Source organism: Echinops telfairi, unplaced genomic scaffold (assembly GCF_000313985.2).
Source record: "Echinops telfairi isolate 266 unplaced genomic scaffold, ASM31398v2 ScPeMD7_10;HRSCAF=50, whole genome shotgun sequence".
NCBI classification, from domain to species: Eukaryota; Metazoa; Chordata; class Mammalia; order Afrosoricida; family Tenrecidae; genus Echinops; species Echinops telfairi.
The window spans coordinates 5,991,271-5,998,603 of record NW_022103907.1 but is presented as its reverse complement, the minus strand read 5'-3'; positions in this window follow the sequence as shown (position 1 = coordinate 5,998,603).

The following is a 7,333-nucleotide window of genomic DNA, read 5'->3' as shown; positions in this document are numbered from 1 at the left end:
AACAAAAATCCTCACAACTGGACCAATAGATAAACTGACGATAAGCGGAGAAAAGATGGAAGTTGTCAAGAATTTCGTTTTACTTGGATCCACAGCCAATGCTTAGGGAAGTAGCGGTCAAGAATAAGCTGCTGGATAAAAGGAAGCTGATAATAAAGAGTTCAAGAAAGAAAATGTTTTGAAACGTATGATGGCAGCAATTGTATAATTATGCTTGATCTAGTTGAATTGTGGATTATTATAATATCTATAAGAACTCCCAATAAAATGATTCATCAAAACAAATAAATAAACAATCTGGGGAAACAAAGAAAGAAGATGATGTATTGCTTTGGGCAAATTTGCTGCACAAGATCTCTTGAAAGTGTTGAAGAGCAAGGATGTCACTTTAAGGGCTAAGAGGCACCTGATTCTCCAGTGTGAGGATGGAGTGGAGTTGGGCAATGTTTCCTTCTTTTGTATATAGGAGCATGTCTTAGTCTGGGTTCTTTAGAGAAACAAATCCACAGAAACTCATGTATAAGTGAGAGTTTTGTATAAAGGATAAGTGCACATCAAGAAAACATCCCAACCCAGTGCTGCCCAAGCCCACAAGTCCAACATTAACCCATATGTCCAACACCAATCTATAAAGTCCTCCTTCATCTCACAAAACACACACTATGATGCCGACTGCAGGAGGAAAGCCGAATCAGTGAGCGTGTAAGCATTTCAGCGCTTGCAGGGGTCTCCACACGGCTACTCCAACACCCAGGGCTGCATCGGGATAGGTCCATGAGGCTTCTCCTTGGGGATGTTTTGCAGGAAATGAGCCTTGCCAGCTGAAGCAGGGAACTGCTAAGGCAGCTGTACCCTGGTGCAACCATCACAAAGCAAGAGACCCAGAACTAGAAAGGCGAGGCTCACCGAGTCATTTATCCCTCTGCCCTTCAATTAACCCCACATGTGTTTATCAGCCAGATTGGCACAATAAACTAACTCAGAGAAACAACTCAAGGGCACCTACCAACAACACCATGCTGAGAAAAGAATCCCCAAAGCTGGACCATAAGCAGAACAGTACACTAGGTTCATAGGAAGACGCATTAACAACCCGCTATGCAAATGGAAAAGCCATGTCACTGGAAGTGAAGAAGGTTTGCGGCATGTACTGGTGAAGGTCAAAGATGAGAGTCCCCAATATGGATTACAGGTCAACATAAAGAAAACAAAAAATCCTATGAGACCAATAAGCAACTCACATCATGATAAACAGAGAAATTACTGGCCTTGTCAGGGATGTCATTGTACTTGGATCCACAATCAACACCCGTGGAATAGCAGTTGGGAAACCAAGTGATATATTACACTGGACAAATCTGTTGCATGAGACCTCTTTAAAGTGTTAAAGAATAAAGATGTCCAAGGTGTGCCTAACCCAAGCCATTAGATTCTTAATTGCCTCATATGCATGTAAACACTGGATGACCAATAAGAAGACAGAAGAAAACACACACATTTGAATTATGGTGTCGATAAGGAATATTGACTATACCTGGGACTGACAGAAGAATGAATAACCAGAATAGTCCTTAGAATCTAGGATGGTGAGACTGTTGTCAGGGAGGTCCAGTCTCCGACACACCTAACACTGACATGGCCTCGTTAACATAGCCAAAGAAACCCCCTTTCCAAACAGGATCACATCCACAGGTCTGTGGGTTAGGGTTCTAGCACAGATTTGGGGGAAACACAATCCCGTCCATGACAACCTCTTTCTCGCTTCTTCAGTGTCATCTCAGGGACTCCCCAAGACAAACCTCTGGTCCCGGCTACCTCTATCTACTCGTTTTTCTTTTCTTCTCTTAGAAAGCGGAGGGGAAAAAATCAGTGACTAGTCTGCAAAACACAGGACACTGATTTTCCTTCCTCCAGTCCTGCACGTCCATCATTCTTCTCCCGAAATCTCGCCTCCTTCAGAAAACCTCCTCCTTCAAACTAGAATTCAAAGTCAGTTGTTTCGACAAAGCTCCGTGGAGTGTCTTCGATCTGGTCACCCTCTCCTCTTAACAATTTCTGCCTGCTTTAAAGACCACTTGCTGGAGATGGACATCATGATTGGCAAGTTCCTCGAGAATGAAGAAGTCCTCAGTGAATTGGATTGATCCAACAGCCACAACAAGGGGCTGGAACATATCACCCATCACGAAGATGATGCAAAACCAGACATGGTTTCTTTCTGTTATATGTAAAGTCTCCATGAGTCAGCAACTCAATAGTAACTAACAACAACATCCAGCCCACACATTGAGAACCTATGCATGTCTCATAAGAGACATACACTTGTCTTGTGACTTCTGCTATTGAGTAGATGCTATAGTACGTCACAGTGACTCTACCATGGCAAGGTAGAACTGGCTCTTTGAGTTTCTGACACTGTAAATTTGTATGGAAGTAGAAAGCCTCATCTTTTCCTTAGTAGCAGCTGGTGGACTTGAACTGCTGACCTTGCAGTTAGCAACCCAAAGCATAGCCCATGCCACCATTATTCTTCTTGGTCCTAGTAAAGTAAACCAGAGTTAAGGCAAATTGTGGTTAATAATAGGTTAATAAGAGTTGAGGTTGCATAGAAAGCCCTGATTAGTCCTTAGCTGTTCACAGGCAGGGTTCTCAAATCTAAATTAAATTTCATTTAGAGGCATTGACTCTCAGGAGGCGGGGGTTGGGGGGGATGGCGTTGCCTACTTCTGGATTAATGCTTTCAAAAGTTCTAAACTAATTTCTCCATATTTGTGACGGGAAATTATTATTACATAGACAGAATTATATCATTAAAATAGTCGATGCTTTTATAACATTTCTTTTTTATTACCCACTCATGTTACCTGGGTTTTGGAGACCAGAATGTACCCTGAGAACGCAACTAGTAAAAATCAACATCATAGGGCTGAATGGAGCCATAGATAGAAGTCACTCACACCACCAAAGAAACCCCAGCTATGCAGCGAAAGGTTGTTTTCCAAACAGTGAGGCAGACCAGTAAAACCAGCTCAGGGCCCGAGATTCCTCCAGGTTTGCTGGTTAAAAGGTTTAAAAAGCTCCTGCTGAGAGGGATCAGATTACATCTGCCAGCTGCCAAAAAAAAAAAAAAAGAAAGAAAAAAAACCTCTCCACTTAACCCTTTCCAACCCATGACGTGGACATTGCACTGGCATTTCATTTTCTAGAAAGGACACTTTCTGTCTGTTTCCCTGCTATTTTCTTCCCACGGTACTGACTTCCATGTTTCAATGGTGTCCCCAGAGGCCAGGGTTGAGGCCAGAGAACTGGGAGTCTTTTTTTTTTTTAATCATTTTATTGGGGGCTCTATCACAATCCATAAATACACCCATTGCATCAAACACATTTGTACAAATGTTGCCATCATCATTTTCAAAACATTATCTCTTTACTTGAGCCCTTGATATCAGCTCATCCCCACTCCCCCATGAACCCTTAATAATTTATATATATATATAAATTATGTTTTCATGTTTTACACAGACTGCTCTCTCCCTTCACTCACTTTTCTGTTGTCTGTCATCCTGGGAAGGGGTTATATATCGATCATTGTGATCAGTTCCCCCCTTCTCCCCCCACCTTCCCTTCCCCTCCTTGTATCACTACTCTCATTATTGGTCCTGAGGGGTTTATCCGTCCTGTTATGAGCTCTTATCTGTACCAGTGTACATGCTCTGCTCTAGCCAGATCTGTTAAGTAGAATTGAGGTCATGACAGTGGGGAGGAGGAACAAAGAACTAGGGGAAAGTTGTATGTCTTGTCGGTGCTATACTGCACGCATCCTGACTGGCTCATCTCTTCCTTGTGCCCCTTCTGTAAGGGGATGTCCAATTGTCTACAGATGGGCTTTGGGAGAATTAGGAGTCTCATCCCCAAGGTCTAATGTTGGAACTGCTCAACGTTTGTTGAATGAATGACTGTCCCTTCCAAAGCCTCATTACCAACCAACAATCGCAATCTGCCTGCTGTCTTCTTTTTCATTGTGAACTCGGATCCTTGTCAGAGGTCTGGAAGTTGACTGATGCATGTGTTCCTTCTTTCACTCACGAACTCGGTTGCTTAGATACCATTTATTAGCCATTTCTGAAAGTCTTTTTTTGTTGTTGTGTTTTCTGGTGGCTGTATATGGATAACAAATATTTGCCAGTTCTACAATCGTCACATGCAAGTTCAGTGATCTTAATTATGTTTGTCACTACTGCTTCATAATTAACTAAGAAACAGGAGGGCATTTTAGGAAGTTTTGCTCAGGAATCTAACATTCTGGATTCCACTCAAGGATGCTCTCTGAAAGTTCAGGAGATTGTATTTTAAAAGTGTGGGGATAAATAGATATATAGGTACAGTCTCTTCCTAGAATCCCCTGGCGGTTTTGATCCAGTAGCCGTTGCCAGGAAAGCCAAGATGCATATAACGGCATCTGTAGAATGTAAATGCATAATCCTGGATATTTGTGTAGCAGGAGGGAGGAAAAGTATGATTAAAAGACAATTTTTGGTATCAAGCCACTGGGGCTCGGTTCCAGTTCTTTTCTTAAAGTATTGGAGTGAGCTGGGGGCCTAAGGCCCATGTTCTGGATCAATGTAGGAAGCAGCTAGCTGGGATTTAAGGAACATCACTCTTAAATCCCTTTGAGGATCACATTAACAAGGGGGTATTTGTTAGTCACTCAAAGCGACCCTGAGAATGACGTCTCAGATGGACGCAGTGGGAAATAGATCATCTGAGCTTTAGAGTCTAGGGGATCTGCAAGGCTGCTAATTTGTTTGATCGTTTTATGGTTCAGCATCACTTCTGAGGGGTCCCGAGTGTTTCTTGGTAGCCAACTTAGTCTCTACATGTTTACCTCTCTGATCCTTCCAGTGAAAGGAAGATATTTCTGGATAAGTGATTGTAAACCCCCCTGGAGGAAGCACCGAAGATACCAGAAAATGGATGAATCTCTTTGGTTTCCACTCAGTAGAGAGAGGGAACAGCACCACAACCACAGGGGCCCATGTCTAGAGAGGAAAGATCCATTGAGTGATTTCTGATTGATCCAAATTAACAGAAACTTTTCAACCTCTTTGATGGTCTCCATTCTTTGTGGCATGGTGAACGATTCCACACCTTTCACTACATTGAATCATGTTTTCTATTCACGTTCCTCCCACCCAAAATGTGGATGATTTTGACTTAAACATGTTGTACAAGGGGTTATTCAAAACCAGAATTTTTTTTCAAAGCTATGTATTTAATTTCTTTTTTTAAACAAAACAACCTCATCACCTACAAAGTACTCTCCATTGCACTTAATACATTCATCAAATCTGCCATTCCATTCTTGGAAATATTCTTCAAATGTTTGGAAGGTGACAGCACATTCCTCATTTTTTTCTTCACCTTTTCTATGTGTTCAAATCACTGTCCTTTCATGTCCCTCTTCATTCATGTAAACAAAAAGAAGTCGCACAGAGTGAGGTCAGGTGAGTAAGGCATGTGGGGCAAGAAAGACATGCTGTTTGTTTGCCAAAAACTGGGAACACTGAGATAAGTGCATGAGCAGGAGCATTGTCAAAACCAGTCCCCCATCTGCCACAAATCAGACCTTTTTTGCTGCACACTGTGATGCAATCTTTTCAGAACCTCTCCTAGAAAGCTTAATTAACCGTCTGCCCTGGTGGAAAGAACTCCAAATGCACTATCCCCTTCACATCAGAAAAACAAAGAGCATCATCTTGATCTTTGATTTCACCTGATGAGCTTTTTTTGGGTGAGGTGATGATGGCGTCTTCCGCTGGCTTGACTGATGTTTGTTTTCGAGGCCATAACAATATCACCATGTCTCCTCACCTTGGAAAAAGAAGTCTGGGGCACTTCGGAGCTGTTCTTTCAAAGCATGTCAGTTTTCCACTCAGCGATCTTTTTCCTGGTCAGGCAGAACCTGAGGCACAAATTTCAAAGCAACCTTTCTCATTCCCAAGTCTTCTGTTAAAATTTGCCGAACTTAACTGCAAGACAGTCCAGATAACTTCCCCATCTCTTCAGTGGTTTGTCATCGGTCTTCTAGCACAAGTGAACACATTTTGTCAACATTTTCATCCATTCAGGAAGTTGACAAGGTTTGTCATCAATTGGCATTTCACCTTTTTTTTAAAATGAGAAAACCACTCATACACCCGAGTTTATCCCATAGCGCTGTCCTTGTAAGCTGTGTTCAACATCACAACAGTTTCTGCAGCATTTTTCCCTGAGCAGGAAACAAAATTCCCCAGCCACCACGCTGCTCTCTTAAATCAGCCATCACAAAAAGCGACGTTTCAATGAAACTGCTTTTACAAAAAAATTCGCTGTGCCCAAAGAGAATTTTCCCAGGCAACACCTCTGGGTGCACTAAGAGCAAATTACTCCATGCTTGCCTATTGGGAAAAAAGCATACTACAAAAGTGTTTTCATTTTTGGGGGGTGGGGTGGTGTTGGGGAGGTACCACCTCATAGTCAGCCACCAAGTCAGACAACAGGGACCTGGCTGAAATTTCACAATGGTTTCTTTCTTCAGCCCTACTGTGGTTCTCAGTTAGACGGAAGCATCTTACCTTTGTGTCGCAGAAAGAGGCTACGCATCGGTTCACTCTTCGATGCACGGGTTTTTTTCAAGTTGTTTTTTTCGTTTGACTATTGAGCCAGGTGACGAACACAGAGCAGAAGTTTTCAAACTCTGGTGCAAGAATATCTGCACACTGTCTAAAAGCTGGGGTCCTAGCAGCTATGATGCAGAGCCACGGGGCCATGAGTCATACGCCAACCACCACCCAGGCCCAGAACCTGTGAGCTTTTTAAATCTGCGATTGTGTGCATATCCCAGTTAGGGTCCCTCCTGCTTGGTCCTCACTGCTGCAACAGTGATGAGTTGAGCTGCCACCAGTCTGATTGTTAGGTGATTTCCTTTATTGATCATGAACTCATGGCCATGAATTCACTGGACTCCGTTTTGGCACCATGCTGATGATCTCCCTCATGGCAGGGTGGTTGTCGTGGTCTTGTCCGACTTAGAGGTGCACTGGTGGCATAGTCCTTGGGTTCGGCTTGATCCCCAAGGCTCACAGTTCAAAACCAGCAGCTGCTCCTCGGGAGAAAGACAGGGCTTTCTACTCCCCATAAAGAGTTATAGTCTCAGACACACAGGGGAGGTTCTACCCAATTCGAAGGAGTCATGATGAACCCACATCACCTCAATGGCAGTGAGTTTTTGAGTTTTGTCCTAAGGATTAAAAAAGGGCTTTCTATCGCATATGTTTGAATTTGAGTTCTTCTT